Source organism: Lissotriton helveticus, chromosome 3_1, assembly GCF_964261635.1.
Source record: "Lissotriton helveticus chromosome 3_1, aLisHel1.1, whole genome shotgun sequence".
Taxonomy (NCBI): Eukaryota; Metazoa; Chordata; class Amphibia; order Caudata; family Salamandridae; genus Lissotriton; species Lissotriton helveticus.
In genome coordinates this window covers 1,893,283,818-1,893,301,209 of record NC_136061.1, presented here as the reverse complement: position 1 = coordinate 1,893,301,209, position 17,392 = coordinate 1,893,283,818, and the positions used below count along the sequence as shown (strand labels likewise).

At 43.3% G+C, this 17,392-nt stretch overlaps 1 protein-coding gene across 1 annotated transcript in view; it reads left to right on the top strand.

Annotated features, from left to right (window-relative positions):
• Window positions 1-17,392, top strand: part of LOC144823936 (sperm-specific sodium:proton exchanger-like) — an 8,804,346-nt gene that overhangs the window by 15,493 nt on the left and 8,771,461 nt on the right. The window lies entirely within an intron of this gene.

Genomic DNA, 17,392 nt, shown 5'->3' with positions numbered 1-17,392 from the left:
AGTCTGCACAGAAAAAACACACCGCACTTAACTCTGGCTGCAGCATCGAAGAAAGAGGAGGGCTTAATAAAATGGAGGACCTTTCATTGGAATGGCATGGACAGTGTAGAAGGACTATGCTGCGGTGTTTCCTCATGGATTGATGGAAGTTGATGTTCATGGACCACGATGTACTTGTTTTTGTTATTCTTTATATGATGTTTTTTCTTTGTTCTCGAAGGAAAAAGACATCTTCATTGCTTATCTGGCTGCTGTGATTTGGTTTGTAAAAAAAGCGAAGGAAGAAAAGCATAACTAGAGCCTCAGGTCCTTACATAGAATCCAGGGGACGTGTCTGTGGTCCTCTGGTGATTGGGTTGTCTTGTTTAATAGTTCAATCAAAAAGTTCATCTCCATGCCGTCAGCAGGGACATTTCCTTGCAGAGACTTTTTGTCTCCTTTACATGCAGCTTTCTTTACGGCAGCTACTTATTCAGGTATTGTATTCAACAGCAGAAAGGGGTCCTTAGGTGCGGTGAGTTCACCATATAGCACCAGGCAGCCTCTTCTTCTTCACTTCCAGGTGCACGGAGGTGCTGTGGTGTTGGCGTAGGCTGAGCTCTGCGTTTCAAAAAGCATATTGGATCTATCCGTTAATGCCATTGTCTCCACATGCATTGTTCCTGTGTCTTGTTCTGTCTCAGGGGAGCTAGCTGGCTTGTATGTAGCGTAATCACGACTCTCTCCCCCTCATACCCTTTCGGCTTTAAAGGTTTTTAGGTCTCGACTATTCTATCACGTAAGTGATAAATAGAAGAGAGTATTGAGGGCAAACCAAGCTCTGAAACCACCAGGCGGATTACGTCGAGTGCATGTGGTGCACTGGTGCGGAACGCGCGTCCACATCAAAGCCATCATCCTCCCTCCCACAGGCATCTGAAGCTTCCCCAGCGTGCGCTCGGCCTCACTTCTCCTCCCCCCTAATTAGAGCTTCACTTCAAAGGAAACAAGAAAACCTCTTTCTGCAACTGCGTTGCCACTCTTGCCCTGAGTGCATTTCCCGGCCGCTTTGTTTTTTCTTCATTACACGTCTTGTTATTTTAGAAGTTCACAATGGAGGCAGCGTGATTAGCAACTTTAAAAGCTTTAGAAAAGCCTCTTTCTGCAACTGCGTTCCCACTCTTGCCCTGAGTGCATTTCCCGGCCGTTTTTCTTTTCTTCATTACACTTCTTGTTATTTTAGAAGTTCACAATGGAGGCAGCGTGATTAGCAACTTTAAAAGCTTTAGAAATACCCATCCAGGCTTTTTCCAACGGCACGTCAGAATACATGTACAATGCTGGGTAACTGTGTAATGTTCACTGTAAATCTTAAAATGGATGGGTTTTAGCTGTGGTGTTTCCCTTGTTTCACTTTCACGGCAAACAGCCTGCCCATTTGATGTGCCTCTAACAGCTACAGTAATGAGCCGCTGTGCCGGCCTCCAACTTTCCCTCCTCCCCTACAGCAGCTGATCAGCAGCGTAAACCGCCGCTGCAGATTTAACAATATTTCCCGACAGCTTGTTTAAATGCTTGTACTGCACAGGGACATCTCTCGCTAATGTGAGGTGTTTGTTTTCGCTTCTGCCGCTTTATTCCTCCCGGCTACAGACGTTCGCCATTATATACGTCTTTTCGGGCGATAAAAAGGGTGTCCTCTGAGGTACTGTTCTTCACGCTGGTGCCATTTTCTCTCCGGCACGGAAAGCCTGTTGCGCACCCTTTCTTGTTAGTTACTTGGTCTGTTTGAGCTAGAAGTGATTTTTTGGGGTTAAAATGTGCAAATTGTGCTGCAAATGTTACATTATGAAGCAAATCCATAACTCTGTGTAAAACACCACGGCTCAGCATCTCATGATACCAGTGACCCTGCTCGTGCCCCTTGAAATATCCTGCCTGTGGACAGCTGAGTGACTTCTTGGTGCTTTCTCCACACTCTGTTCTCTTTCAGTCCCAGCTATTGTGCCCAACAACATACAATGCCTGCACCCACATTTATCGGTTGGGCATGTTTTTTCATTCTCACAGTTTCCAGATGAGGCAGGCTACTTTGACCGGCATCGGACAACCGAGCATGGCGTGGGGTCAGGGAATGGGAACCTGAGCCCTCCGCATGCTATAGTTGACATCTTCACCATTTATACGCCCCCCCACTTTCATTTTGTACGCACATAACTATATACACTGCGGGGACGGGTCATCGCAGTGGCGTGGCCCTTACAGCGATGTTTTTGTAGATTTTTTGTGTGTGCGTGAGTTTACCAACAATGAGGACACTGAATAAAAAATTTAAAAAAAACTCCCTCACCCAGCTTTCACTCGTGCCCCCCCCCCTCTCTCTCTCTCTCTCGCACGGGCGCGCTCCTCCCCGCCCCCTGTGTGGGAGTGGCGCACTTTTATTCACAGTGCCAGTCTTATTTAAGTTGAACATCAAGGCCAGCGTGTTCCAAGGTCTATTTATGAAATTTACAGCAATGCACACGGGAATGTACGGTGGCACTTCTAGTGAAGTAAACACACTGTAGAGTGGCTTTCAAGTATGGGGTAATTTTTTTTTTTTGCTAAAAGGAATGCTTAATTTCAATTCTATTCGTTTTAAAGTGTTTGGTGCCTTGTAAGGTATCGCATTCAAAAAGTTGACAACTCTGCCCACTTTGAAAGCGTCGACGCAATTCCTTTTATCAGCAGCAGGGGTGCAATAAGTGCTCTAGGCAGCAGAAAAGAGTGCTCTTTTTTTCGCCAACGCCCTCACAATAGGAGGACCCACCTTTTTTGTGCCTTGCCACCACCTGCCCTGACCTCTATTTTATTTATTTATTTATTTATGCTTTTTTTTTATATAGCGCGTCATTACCCAAAGTTGCAAGAGAACTTTACAGTAGATAACGTTCGTTAAATAAGGTCCAAAATTACAAAGTAGCAGATCGTTACATAAGGCATATATTTGCAAATGTACACATTACATCCTTATATCTGTTTGCTTTACAACAAACTAAGATCATTATACAAGGTCCAACATTAAAAATGGCAAAATACCACCACTGGGTCTGGGCTCCCAATAGCACAGCTTAGCCACAAGCTACTGATAAACAACAGAGAATGCTGGTGCTAGTCGATTAAACACAACAACCTTTTTATCCACAAACATTGGAATCAAACCAAATGTTTTAGATTTTTATTTTATTTTTAGTTCATTTGATTTATTCAGTATTTCTTTTATCACATGTTATTATTTTCCATTTAACATATTTTACAAATGTTCAGACCTTATGTACAAAACCTAAACATTAATATTCCAAAAACAAATTTCTAGCAAAATCATTCAAGCTTTCAAACATACTCCACTCATACTATTCTGTTGTATCTTTACCTTTAATTATGTGCATTCCTTGTTAAGAATGCAGCCATGTCATTTAGAATGTAATGTGTTTACAGTGTCAGTTGCTAGATGTTCTTTGATGTGAACGACTTGCCTCCCTGTTGGGCTATTAAACTACTTCCCACTTAATACCCTGGACTTCATCTTTACAATACTGGCGACGAGGGCCCAGCAGGTGATTGAGAACCCGGCGTGATACAGATTTCCTACTTTTTGTTTAAAAAAAAAAAAAAAACACCCCAACAGTGAATTTTTATTCATCCGGACTTTCGATCGCTTTTTCGTGTGATTTCATTGACTATTATGGTGACGATCTCTTAGCAGCACCCAACGGCAAGTACAACTTTCAATATTTATTATTCTGGAATATTTCCTGAAATTGTGCTTACCTCCGTTGGTCAGCGTGTTTTGAATTCTGCACGCGAACTGCGCGAGCCGTACTGGAGCGTGTTTGCCATTTCTTTAGAACGTTTCATCGTCATTCTAGAAACCGCACAAGCTCTCAGCGTCTCAGCGCGTCTTGTCGTCACACGCAACCACACACAGAACGCGCATTTCATATTGCTTAGCAACCGTGTCCTTTTGCCGTCCTGACGCGTATTGTTGTTGCTAAGCAAGCTACAGAAGTGCGTTGTGACATTTGACAAGCGCGTTATTAACTCTTCATTTTGCGCAATTCCACCACGTTTACCGGATGGATTGAGGCAAGTCATAATTTTATGTTTGATGCAAATTTGACCATAAGAATCTCGTAATCAGCGGGAAGTCCTCCCTATGGAGTTTATTGATGTTCATTTAAAAAATAAAAAAATAAAAATCTTCATAAGGAGAAGAAAAGTAGTACGGAGGAAAGGAAAAGCAACAGGGAAGTTCTCTCGTTGTTATTTTAATTCATTATTTTGGATTATTATTTTAGATTATTGTGTTAGTTTGTTTAGTTAATCTTACCTTTCAGCATGTCGCCTTCTACCAGTGGAATGAATCAACCTCCCCAATTTCTAAGCGAGCAAGGCGAACCTATCTTACCATGGAAGAAGTGGTAACCCATTTTTGACTCTTATTTGCTTGCCATTGGTGGGGAGAAGTTTTCTGCCATCAGGAAACAGGCAGTTTTGTTGAACAACCTTGGGATCGAAGGAAGAAATATATATGATAGTTACGATCCAATACCTATTGGTAGAGGTGCTGGTGAACCTTCGGATGTGTATGAAATGAGTGTACTCCTTTTAAAAAATCATTTTGGTGCACGCATTAACGTTGTCATGGAAAGACACAAATTTTTCATGCGCACACAGGGTAAGAGTGAGAGAGTTGGAAACTATGTTGCAGCACTCAAATCCCTTGCACAAACTTGCGAATTTGAACTTTTGACTGACTCCCTCATTCGCGATCAACTTGTTCGCTGTACCAATGTTCTCAAAATCCAGGAAAAACTTTTGTCTAAAAATCCTAATTTGAAAGAGGCGATACTTATTGTTGAGAGTGTGGAACATACCTCTACTTGGGTTAAGGAGATTAGGAAGGGTCCTTCTCAAACTGATCCTGTTTCCAGTGTAAGTAATGAACATCGTCAAATGCTTCAACCTGAGACTAGTGTTGCTGCTGTGTAAAGTTCCTTTCAAACAAGAGAAAACCACTTTTAAAATTGAAAGACCTAAACAAAATTACAATTTTAACAGTTCTAACAAAGAATACATTTAGATGTCCCAGATGTGGAAGCAAAAAGCATGGACCAAACTATCCGAACTGTTTCGCTAAAAGTACTGTTTGTAGAAATTGTGGAAGAAAAGGCCACTATGCTAAGATGTGTAAAAGCAACAAAGTTAATTGTATTGATGATGATGAAATGTACTCTCAAGATTCTATTCATTGTATTACCAATGATGTTGTAAATGGTGTGAGTCAAGTTGATGATGATGAAGTATTTATGCCTTCTTGTGACATCCAAATTGCCAACAAGGTTGTTCCCGTACTTGCTGACTCTGGTTCACTGTTCACTTTTATCAGTGACAAATTTTGGTTTACCAATTTTGATAGTGATAAAATCAAACTCTTGGCTCCTGACATCAATCCCGTATGATATGCTAAACAAAAGATTGAAGTATTAGGATACTCCATCCAAACCATTGCTTTTAAAGGTAGAGAAACTGTTGGTAAGGTTTACGTTGCAAAAAGGGGTGATAACCTCCTTGGGTGGCGCCACCAAAGGAATTTAGGAATCACTTTGAATCCAAATGCTCCTGAACAGGTTATGTTAGTTTCTGATTTGGGTGATTTTTGAGAAATTTTTGAGAAATTTCCTGAAGTTTTTAGTGAAGATTTGGGTCTCCTGAAAGGTTTCAAACACAAGATAATTCTGAAAGGGAATGCCAAGCCTGTTGTACATAGAGTTCGGAAGATACCCAATCTCATGTTAAAACCACTTCAAGTTGAAATTGATAGGTTATTGAAGCTTGGTATAGTTGAGGAGATAGAATCTTCAGAATGGCTTGCGCCAATTGTTTTGGCACCTAAGGACAAGGGTACCAAAATAAGGATGTGTGTGGACCTCAGAAGTTTAAATGGTTCAATTTGGGTTGACAGGCATCCTTTACCTAATATCAATGAGATATTGACAAAGTTGGGTGGCGCTACTGTGTTTAGCGTTATGGATCTGTCGGCAGCATACCACCAAGTCTTGTTGCATGAGGAGTCACGACATTTGACATCTTTTGTAACCCCCATTGGTGCATACAGGTTTATTAGGATGCCTTTTGGTTTAGCCAGTGCAGCTGCTTGATTTCAGAGAATCATGAAGAATATTTTATCAGGGATTGATTCTGTTCTTTTCTTCCAGGACGACATTTTAGTCCACGGGGTTGACGTTGGCAGACATGATGACATTTTATTTGCTGTTTTGTCTAGACTCAAAGAATCTGGTTTAACCTTGAAACGAGAAAAATGCAAATTCCGAGTTAAGTCTGTGTCTTATTTGGGGCACAATATATCTGGGGAGGGTATCAGTCCAAAGATTGACCTTGCAGAAGCTATCCTTCAAGCTCAACCACCTTCTAACAAGGATCATGTGAAATCTTTCAATGGGTTGTCGGAATATTATTCCAAATTCATACCGAATTTTGCTAGTGTGATGCAGCCTATTAGACTTCTTCTAAAAAAGGGTGCTGTCTTCAATTGGAACAAAGAGTGTTCTGAGGCTTTTGAAACGGTCAAGTCTGAAATTGCAAAAATGCCGACTTTAGGGCATTTTGATGTACACAAGAAAACTATATTGTCCACTGATGCGAGTTTACGTGGTTTGGGGGCTGTTTTGTCACAGCTTGTGGATGGTTCGGAAAAGGTCATTGGTTTCGCGTCTCGTTCTTTGAAGGGTGCTGAGGAGCGATATTCGGTCATTGAGCGTGAAGCTTTAGCTTGTTTTTGGGCCATCAGGCATTTTAGGTTTTATTTGTGAGGCCTACCTTTTGTGGTTAGGTCCGATCACAAACCTCTTGTACAGTTGTTCTCGTGTAGAAATGTCGAATGTACAACTCCTAGAATTAAGAGATGGGCTCAAGGACTCATGGAGTACAATTTCTGTGTTGAATACTAACCTGGTCTTAAGAATGTCCCCGCTGACTTTCTCTCTAGGTCACCCCTTGATAAGCTAGTCACGTGTGATTCTGATTCCCCTACTGTTTCTTGGGTAAGGGAGTCTGCATTAAATGAGGTAGAATGGAAAGATAGTTTTTCTGATGATCCGACAAGGGATTTTGTTTTGGAAGCAACGGTCAGTGGTTGGCCTGTTTTAAGAGAAGTTCCTGATCCTGCTAAGGGTTATTGGAATGTGAGAGATGAATTGAACATTGTTCAAGGCGAATTATTCAGAGGCCACAGGTTGATTCCCCCTTTTGGAATGAGGGAGAAGATAATTAATTTAGCTCATGAGTGACATTTAGGTCGTAGCCTCACCAAAGCTAGGGTCAGGGAATCCTATTGGTGGCCTGAGTTGGACCGTGAAGTCGAAATTATTGTCAGGGACTGCCACATTTGTGCTGGTAATGATAAATCCAGGAAGGTGAACACCGCTCCTCTTTCTCCTGTTGCTATTCCCAAACGTCCTTGGTCTAAAGTTGCTGTTGACATTATTGGACCTTTTGAGAACCTTGGACCCTCTGAGAGATTTGTTGTTGTTTTAGTAGATTACACTTCGAAATGGTTGTCTGCTTCTTGTGTGGGTTCTGTTTTGAGTAGGAATGTTATTGAGTTTTTAAAGGATGCTTTTACTTGCGAAGGAATACCTGACATTTTGATCTCTGATAATGGTGTCCAATTTACCTCCCAGGAAATGTCTGACTTTCTGAAGGATTTATCTATCACTCATTGTAGGAAGGTAGACCCCTGACTATGGTTGCCCCCAACTTTTTTGCCTGGTGTTTTGCTGGTTTTCTGACTTAGTTGACCTGGGACCCTGCTATTCAGGGCCCCAGGCCTACTGCTCTCTCTGTAAAATGGATTCCATGTACCTTAGGTACATATCTAAATTGGATACTGAGTCACCTTATCAGTCCCTGTACAGTGTACCTTAGGTACCCAGGGCATAGGTGTACCCAGGGCCTACCAGGGGCTGCAGCATGTATTATGCCACCCCTGGCTGGCCATCCAAATCTGACACAACTGGCTGCTTGACAGCTGGGGCAAGGTGGTGTAATCACCCTTTGCTTTAGATATAGTATACCTATATCTAACCCTAAAAATGGACACACAGATCTCCTATCAGTCACTCCTAGGGCAGGCCTTAACAATCCTGAAGGCAGAGTGCTTGGAATCGTGTGAGATGGTGCTCTGGCATGAGCTGAGCCTGTCTGCGGCTTTCGGGATCCATCCCTTAGCCGTTTCCATGATATCGCATACCATATACTCTTAAGTGCATTATAATCCTCGCGGTTATATGCCAACTCTGGTATCGCTTTATCAAAACATGTCGAGTAAGGTGTCATACGAATTGGAATACTAACCCCTCGCCAATTCTGGCGACGGGGTTAGCATTCCACCCTTCTAGAGGGACACGACATGCATGTAACCTATAACCCGGTTAAAAGTCAGACAGAGCCTTAGCATCCACAAAATGGATGCTGCCACCGAGACACAAGTCTGCCCTCCTGCTGCTGGGAGTCCTCCCAGAGCAGGAGATAAGGACAAAGGGTTTCCTGCCAGGGGCGGTGCCAGCACCGTCCCAGACAGGGTTTTGTGTATTGTAGGTAGGCAGGGCTTTAGAGGAAGGTGACTGCACGTGGCACCCCGGTGCTCACTGTGCATAGGCTGGCTGGAACCAGTTCCAGGGTCACTCCAGACCCTGTGCTGGGGAAAAGCCCGCCAAGGAAGTGGGTGTAACCACCCCCCTCCTAGTCCCACCCATAGGGCAGGACTTAGTCGCGTGCCAGCCCCTTTTTACAGGATAAAGGTAGGAACTGGCCCCCTTCCAAATCAGATCATCTTTGAATCCTGAAACTACTTTCTGCGAAAGGAACTCAAGACTTCTTCCTAAGATTTCTCCCTTGTGACTAAGGAGTAGTCACCCTGCATCCGCAGGCACCATCTAAGAACACTGCGGTCTGCTGCAAGTCCTTCCTCCGGAATCCGACTGCCCAGCTCGACGAGAACCGGCTTCCCTGGCACCTCTGACCTCTACCTGCATCATCAGTCACGCTGAGATTCGTGGGTGTGACGAGACCTCGAGGGACCGGCCATCTTCAAGACTGCACGACTTCTTTCCAGCAAGCCCGCCGAGTGAATTCCTGGTGAGTGCTTTGGGGTCCGAGAAGCCCCCACCCTGAGCAGCTCCAGCACCGAAGAGCAGCCCCCCAGCATCTCCACGATCTGCGTGGGGCCCTTCTGCTTTTTACTGCTCACCGCGTTGTTTGGCTACTAGCCCGCTGGCTTGTGGCCTTCCTGACGACGCCCGACGACATTTCTGCTGCTGGTCTGGTTGCTCCAGACTGGCCCTTGCTTCCCTCCATCGGAGAAGTACCCTGGACCCTCCTGGTCCACTCAAGACGCCATTTTAGGTCCACCGCGTGGGCCTTGCATTTGCCAAGACTTGTTGCCCAATCCTGGGTCCAGCGACGTCGACAGCAAGAACCTTCGTGGGACAGCTCGCACCTCCATCCTGGTCGCCGACAACGCCTCCTGGTCCGAGAGACTGCAGAGCCCAGCAGCGCCCACTCACCTGACTGCGGTGACTTCGCCCGGTGCCATCCTGGTGCCCACTTAATCACTGGCTAGTGATTCAAGAACTTGGTCCCCTCTGCTTTCAGGTTTTCTTCTCCCTTGATCCAGGCTTGGATCCATCGAACTTTTCTTCACTGGTCGCCTGCCAGCAACTTCTTCCTTCCAGGCTCCTGGTCCGGCAACGAGATCCCCGACGTCTTTTCAGACCTATGCAGCTGCAGCCCCTGGGCTAGGTAACTTCGGCACTTCGGTGTCCCAGCATAGCCTCACTATCCTAGGGTCAGGATCCACTGTCGTTTTCTTCCCACCAGGTCGGGTTCGCCCGTGAACACTAACTTTGCATTTACTAGCTCCCATAGACTTTGTCCCGCATCCCGCGTGAGAGTGCACACTCTGCACCCGAGTCCCCTAGGTCTCCTAGTAGTAATCTAACGATTCCCTAGTCAAGTCCTAGCGATTCCAAAGCCTATTAGAACTGTTACTTACCTGCTAGTAATTCGCATTCCACTTTTAAAGTATATGGTTTTTCGTGCCCCTCGGGCATTTGTGTATAACGTGCTAACTTAAGTATTTTCGTAAGAGTTTTGTTGTGTGCCTAGCACCCTGTCCTCATAAAGAGTACAGGGTTGTTGTGATTCTAATAAATACACTGTTTATTTTCATAACACTTGTGTGGTGTCCTTTCACTGGGTGTTCAAGGGGTAATGTGATGGTAAAACAGCTGGCTTAACACGCCCTCTAGAGTCTTAGCCTTAGACTGCTCGTATCCATGCTACTAGGATAGCTGGTCTATAAGGTTGACTTACAACCAATCATCAATAAGGGTTGTTTGGACTGATATATAGTGATCACTAGAATAGTGAACACTGCACATCAGGCCAACTTCTCACACTCATCATAAGACTGCTCTTTATTCTCCGCAAGCAAATGGTTTGGTAGAGAGCATGAATAGGTTGATTAGGGCGTGTGCCCAGACCGCTTTGGAGAGAAGACTTCCTTTGAAACCCATTCTTAGAGAAAAACTTTGGGCACACAGGAACACTCCAAATAGTGTAACTGGTGTTTCGCCTTTCAAAATACTAAAAGGTAGGGTTGCTGGTTCCAAGCTTAATCCTTTGTGGTTGTCTGTTAAGGATAGAGGCTCTATAATCAAGGATTCTAGGTTGAAAAACTATCAAGATAAGTACAAGCGCAGGTTTGACGTTTTGAAGGGAGCAAAGAATTCTTCTTGGAGAGCAGGTGATTTCGTGTTTATCAAAAAGGCTGTTTGGTCCCCAAAGGGCGAGTCAAAGTATTTTGGACCTAGACGGATTGTAAAAGTCATGAAAAATGTGGTTATGCTTGCTGGGGGTGATGTTTGGAACATGTCACGTTTGTCAAGATGTGTGGAGGGAGATGATGGTGTTGTGAAACCTGGTCCTGTTCCTGGCAAATGTGTTGTAGAAACTGCTCCACTGAAATGTTCAGATCTTGAACGCTCGTTTCATCTTCCTCAAGATAAACATGTTTCTTCTCGTGAGACAAACTCTAGAATTAGGAAACCTCCTTTGTATCTTCAGGATTACTATCCTAAGTGACTTATCCCGTTTGTTGCCATTTTTCTTTTCCTTGTTTCTTCCCTTTGTTTTTTCCACTTTTAATCTATTCTTTTCTTTGCTTGATCTTCATCTTCCTTTTTCATTTTGTTATTATAATAAGGGAGATGTGTTGTATCTTTACCTTTAATTATGTGCATTCCTTGTTAAGAATGCAGCCATGTCATTTAGAATGTAATGTGTTTACAGTGTCAGTTGCTAGATGGTCTTTGATGTGAACGACTTGCCTCCCTGTTGGGCTATTAAACTACTTCCCACTTAATACCCTGGACTTCATCTTTACAATATATTCCAGATAAAATACAGCTGGAATTGTAAAGTTCACAGCAAAGCCATATGACATATGAAGAGATTCAAATTTATTATGTAGTCCTTTGATCTGTTCAGTCTTTTCAATGGCTATCAACAGTCGACTGTTGATAGCCATTGAAAAGACTGAACAGATTTGAAAGCTTGAATGATTTTGCTAGGAATTTGTTTTTGGAATATTAATGTTTAGGTTTTGTATATAAAGTCTGAAAATTTGTAAAATATGTTGCATACAACCACGCACACACACACAACAACCACACACACACAACCACACACAACCACACACACACAACCACACACACACACAACCCCACCCACAAACATCACCCAACACACAAACATCACCCCACACACAAACACACATCACCCCACACATCAACCCACACATCACCCCACACATCACCCCACACCTCAGCCCACACATCACCCCACACATCACCCCACGCACAACCACACACACAACCACTCGCACAACCGCACACACCTGTTTCAGTCTGTCTTTTGTGCCCCTTTTGACGAACTTGTCAGAATTTGCACCATGGACCTTTGACCCCACCTCACTAAGCCCTTCTCATCTATGCTGTACAAAAGGCTGCCCTGCGACTGTGAAGCAGATTATCCCATCCAGCCCTTAGCAAACGCTTTTCTGATTGGAGTTTTTTTCTAACAGGAGAGCCAAGAAAGGAGTGCAACTCTCATTGGGCTGGAATAGTTTTACCCCCCTCCCCCGTCATGGACTGTGGGATGCTGCAGGCCATATTTCTGAGTAAAGCATCTTGTTTGGGCCTTCACTATTCTCAAGCCCTTTTATATTTAGATGTGCCCACTTGCACTTAGAACATGTACTATTTACTTTTAAATGAAAGGTGCGATACGCTGCCAGATATTTGTAGCCTTTAAAGTCAAAGGGAAAAAAGCAGCCAATTTATAAGTTTGCTTCTACCAACTAAGTGAATTGAACATATATATTTTAATTTATATTCTCTGCTATACACACCCTCACACACTCACTAATAATTGCATCCAGCACAGATTAGGATCGTAGCAACATGACAGTAAATATTCCCTTTTTTCGTCTCTTGCGACGATAAACACCTACATGTATGATGACTTTTTGGTACATTCTCGAATCTCTCAGATAGCACATTATTCGTTCGTTGTTATCAGTGCTTTGAAATATATGTAGACTACATTTCCCACAACACCACATCGGAAATCAGGTGTTCGTTATCACCACAGGGACTACTTAAGGCTTGTATTGTATCCTTCCGCGAGTTTGCTTCTGAAGGATCGCTTACGTGACAGAGAGAAGAATCGTCCACATTAAATCGGTAAGAAACAGCTGTAATCCCGAGGTAGTGCAGAGATACTTTGTCTGACTGCAGGTTTACGGTTTGTCTTATTACTTGCTTTCAGATACCACCAGCAAGTTTAGTCTTCTATTCCGGTAGATCGACTCAGAAATGTTTCTTCGGTTCTGCCAAGCCAGATATTGTTGGAAAGTAGGATACCACCGTGTTTCATTGGATATTGCTGAAACAACAGTTAGGTAAATATATTTTAAAACATGCTACTCTGCATGAATCACGGAGTAAACATTAGTTGACTCCGTTTTCTCTTACCGCTATGAAGTAGGTTATTTGTCCTCACAATTTCTTTAAAATTTAGTGTTACATTCCCTTTATTATCTCCCACATCTCTAGTAAAACTTGTTGCGCACATTAGCCACGCATATTCTAGTCCTGTATCCCATACACAGAGATGTAATCGCTACTTTCTACCCCTATTTTTCAGTTCCAGCACAAACGATAGAACTGACAGTGACGACCTGCGCGCTCGTTTAGCTACAGCATTGAACACATAGGTATGTAGTGTTATTTAGTATCACTACTCATACCGTAATAAGTATTTTGTGTTTTGGTTTTTTACTTAGCACTATTTTTGCGTTTTTTCTAATATCTAACCATCTGATTGGTTTGTTACTGATGATGTTTTTTCCCCCCACGCAAAACTTTTTGTGTATATTACTATAAAAGTAATATGATGCATTTATATATTATATTCTTTTAGGTATTCTCCCCTGAAGAAGGGAACAGGGCTTCCCGAAATGCATCAGGCGACGATGCTTCACAACCTCCGTTGTCATTGTGCTATGTAATGAATTATTCTCTATAGATAGCTATGTATATAAAGACATGCAAACATGTATAATCTTTACAAGAGACATTATGAAAAATAAGACATATACAAACTGTGTATATGATGAATTATGATAATAATGTGTAGGAACACAGTATCGTCTTCTTGAAAATTTATGTTGAATAATAAATGTACCAAGCCGATAGAAAAGTTTACAGATGACTTATTTTCCACAGTAGATATATTACATTTCATTTGTTGAGAATTAATATTCTCTAGGAACAGTGCATCCTGCATGTAGGCTTCGCTTACCTTGTATTCTCTGCTATACACACCCTCACACTCACACACCCCCTCACCTCACTGTATTTTAGCATGGACAAATATGCAGGTGTAGATTTGCTTAAGTGAAAATCTGAATGTTTTCAAGTTCACTTTTCCTCCAACCACTTTTTTCCATCCCTGGAAGAAGTTTTAAGTCTGCCACTGTCAGTAGCAAATTTCCAACCGTTCTCAGTATGGGAAATGATTAGAGAAGAATTTGTGAAAACCCTTAAAACATGCACGTTATTAGGTATGCACAGACTAAAAAGGGCATTCCAACCCTGGAACCATTGCTTACAGCCCCAGTATGTAGACCTGCAGAAACATAGCAGCATAGGGGAATTGCTAGTATTCAAACACTACTATGGTATGAACCCTGGCATAATCAGAGAGGCTATATCAGAACTCTTATATAATTAGCTTGCTGCGTAATTTGTTGCTGCATTACATGGCACAAAGAGGACAAGTGGATTTTGTTACAGGACATATAGATTTATTAAGCAGCCTGCCCCATTGACAAGTAGATATTTTAATAAATTCCACACCCCTGTAACTCCACCTTCCAACTCCAAATCCACCTTCCAATTCCACACTGCAACTCCACCCTCCAACTCCACCCTCCAACTCCAACTCCACCCTCCAACTCAAACTCCACCCTCCAACTCCACCCTCCAACTCCACCCTCCAACTCCACCCTCTAACTCCATCCTCCAACTCCACCCTCCAACTCCACCCTCCAACTCCAACTCCACCCTCCAACTCCAACTCCACACTCCAACTCCAGCCTCCAACTCCACCCTCCAACTTCAACTCCACCCTCCAACTCCACCCTCCAACCTTCAACTCTACCCTCCAACCCCAACTCTACCCTCCAACTCTAACTCCACCCTCCAACTCCAACTCTACCCTCCAACTCTAACTCCACCCTCCAACTCCAACTCCACTCTCCAACTCCACCCGCCAACTCCACCCTCCAACTCCACCCTCCAACTCTACCCTCCACCCTCCAAATCCACCCTCCAACTCCACCCTCCAACTCCACCCTCCAAATCCACCCTCCAACTCCACCCTCCAACTCCACCCTCCAACTCCACCCTGCAACTCCACTGCCAACTCCCAACTCCAGCCTCCAACTCCACCCTCCAATTCCACCCTCCAACCCCACCATCTAAATCCAACATGAAAAACTAAATCCACCTTCCAAAACCAAATACACCCTCTAAATCCAGCCCACACTCTATCTATCGCCCTCACTCTATCTATCGCCCTCACTCTATCTATCGCCCTCACTCTATCTATCACCCTCACTCTTATCTATCTATCGCCCTCACTCTATTTATCTATCTATCTATCGACCTCACTCTATTTATCTATCTATCGCTCTCACTCTATCTATCTTTTGCCCTCCCACTATCTATCTACCGCCTTCACTCTATCTATCTATCGCACAACCACAGCATCACTCAGGGGTACCACAGCATCCCTCAGGGGCACCACAACATCACTATGCGCTACCACAGCATCACTGAACGCCACAGCATCACTCGTCGCCACCACATCACGCCGCACCACAACACCATCAATCTGTGCAATCATTCAACAACAACTGGTTCAAATATGTTCTCTCAATGTTTCAAACTTTATTACAAATGTCACAAAAAGATGTTAATATTTCACTTCTGTTCTTGGATTTTCGTCACAATAAAATACACTGAACATAATCTTCACAAACGTTATTTACAAAAGTTTTAGCTATTGCCATTATAAATTACAAGAACTTTTATTTAAGTATTAATTATTTAAAACAATTAAAAGCCATTGTTATTTGTAATATCAATACATCTAAGTCACGTAAATACAAAACATGTTGCATTACAAATGCTATAGGTGTCACATTTGCAAAAATTAAAAGTATTGGCATTGTAAATGCAAAGCTATTCATTTCCCGATTTACAAAACCGACACATAAATAAAAAATGTTTCATTTTCAAGACCAATAGCTCAAACTTTTCTAATGCGAGACCTATTGCATTGCAAATGCTTGTTGTCTTTTTAGCTGTCTCAACTAGGAGATTGTGTGTGCTATGTGCCTACTGCCGAACAAGTTTGCACATATCCTAGAATTTCCCCGTGTACGTCAAGGCCACCTTATTAAAGGTGATCTGGTTGGTAGGGAGTGGCTTTGCTTGCATTCTTGTGATGTGGGGGTGTTTTGGTGCAAAGGGTCTAAGGAAGAAGCTCCTGGGGAGGAGCAGGTCATGGTCCTATCGTCGAAAACTGGATTGCCATTCTTAATTTGGTCAGCAAATCTCATCCTAATAAATTAGTGAGGGACAAAGGATAATATAATAACTGTCCTTTCATGCTATTCCCTCCTATCTCTAGTTTGAGGGGTTTTGTGAAGAGGATCTTTGACACCGTACCTGGGAACCCTTGTATGACTGTAGTGTCTTTCGAGTGGCTCGAGTGTGTGGCTGTGGGTCTCTTCTTCCTCGAGCATCGGTTCCCGTCTTTCTCCCTTGGTTGGCTGGGCAAGTACTGTAGTCTCACCCTCATCATCATTTCCCAGGGGACTGGGGCTCCCTTCCTCACTCCAGCTAGCTGTATAACTGTCTAGAACTGCCACGAATCTCTCTGTCCCTCATATATGTTCACCTCAACCAGTGGGAGTGCATGTTCTCCATGGCGCTGGGGTTCTATATGTTGGGCACGACAGACGGGGGGAGTGTCCAACTTCTGGGAGCCCTTGCACCGGACTGGTGTTGCGTTGGGATTGCCTGTGCCTGCTGGCCTGTTAGTCTCCCACGCATAGTCCTAACTGTTAATTGTTCGATAGGTGGCTCGTCGACTTCTTCAGCTGGCTGATTGGATTATCATTATGCAGGAAAAGTGGGCAAGAGCACTTCCACACCTTCATATTGTGGGGAGATGCTGACGCCTTGCTTGCTATCTGTAGTGCAGGACTGTCAATCTGGGCTACGAAGATGGCCTGAAGTTCTAATAATGCCTCTCTCATGTCTTTCCTTTGGCATCTGTATTTAGTTGGAATGTGTGCTCTTAAGTGTTCAATTGTTTTAGTGTCAAAAGGTCCTCCTTTGGACAGGGAAATGTGTGTGCCTTCGTGTGTACGTGCTATTTTTGGAAAACCTTATTACGTTTTTTAGCCTGTGTGGAGAACCTGGTTTGCATGTGTTTTAATGGTGACTCCATTATACATTTGGTAGTTTCAATAGACAAGATACACCTTAGCATCTTTGTTTTAAGGAATCTTCATTTTGTGATCTAATTGTGGGAAAAATAGACACAGAGGTTAATGATTGTAATTATGTTACTATGAGCTCAGCGCTTGTCAGGCCTCCCAGACAAATTCTTACTGTTTGCGCTTTGATACTAAAAAACTGCTGGGCAAACAAAG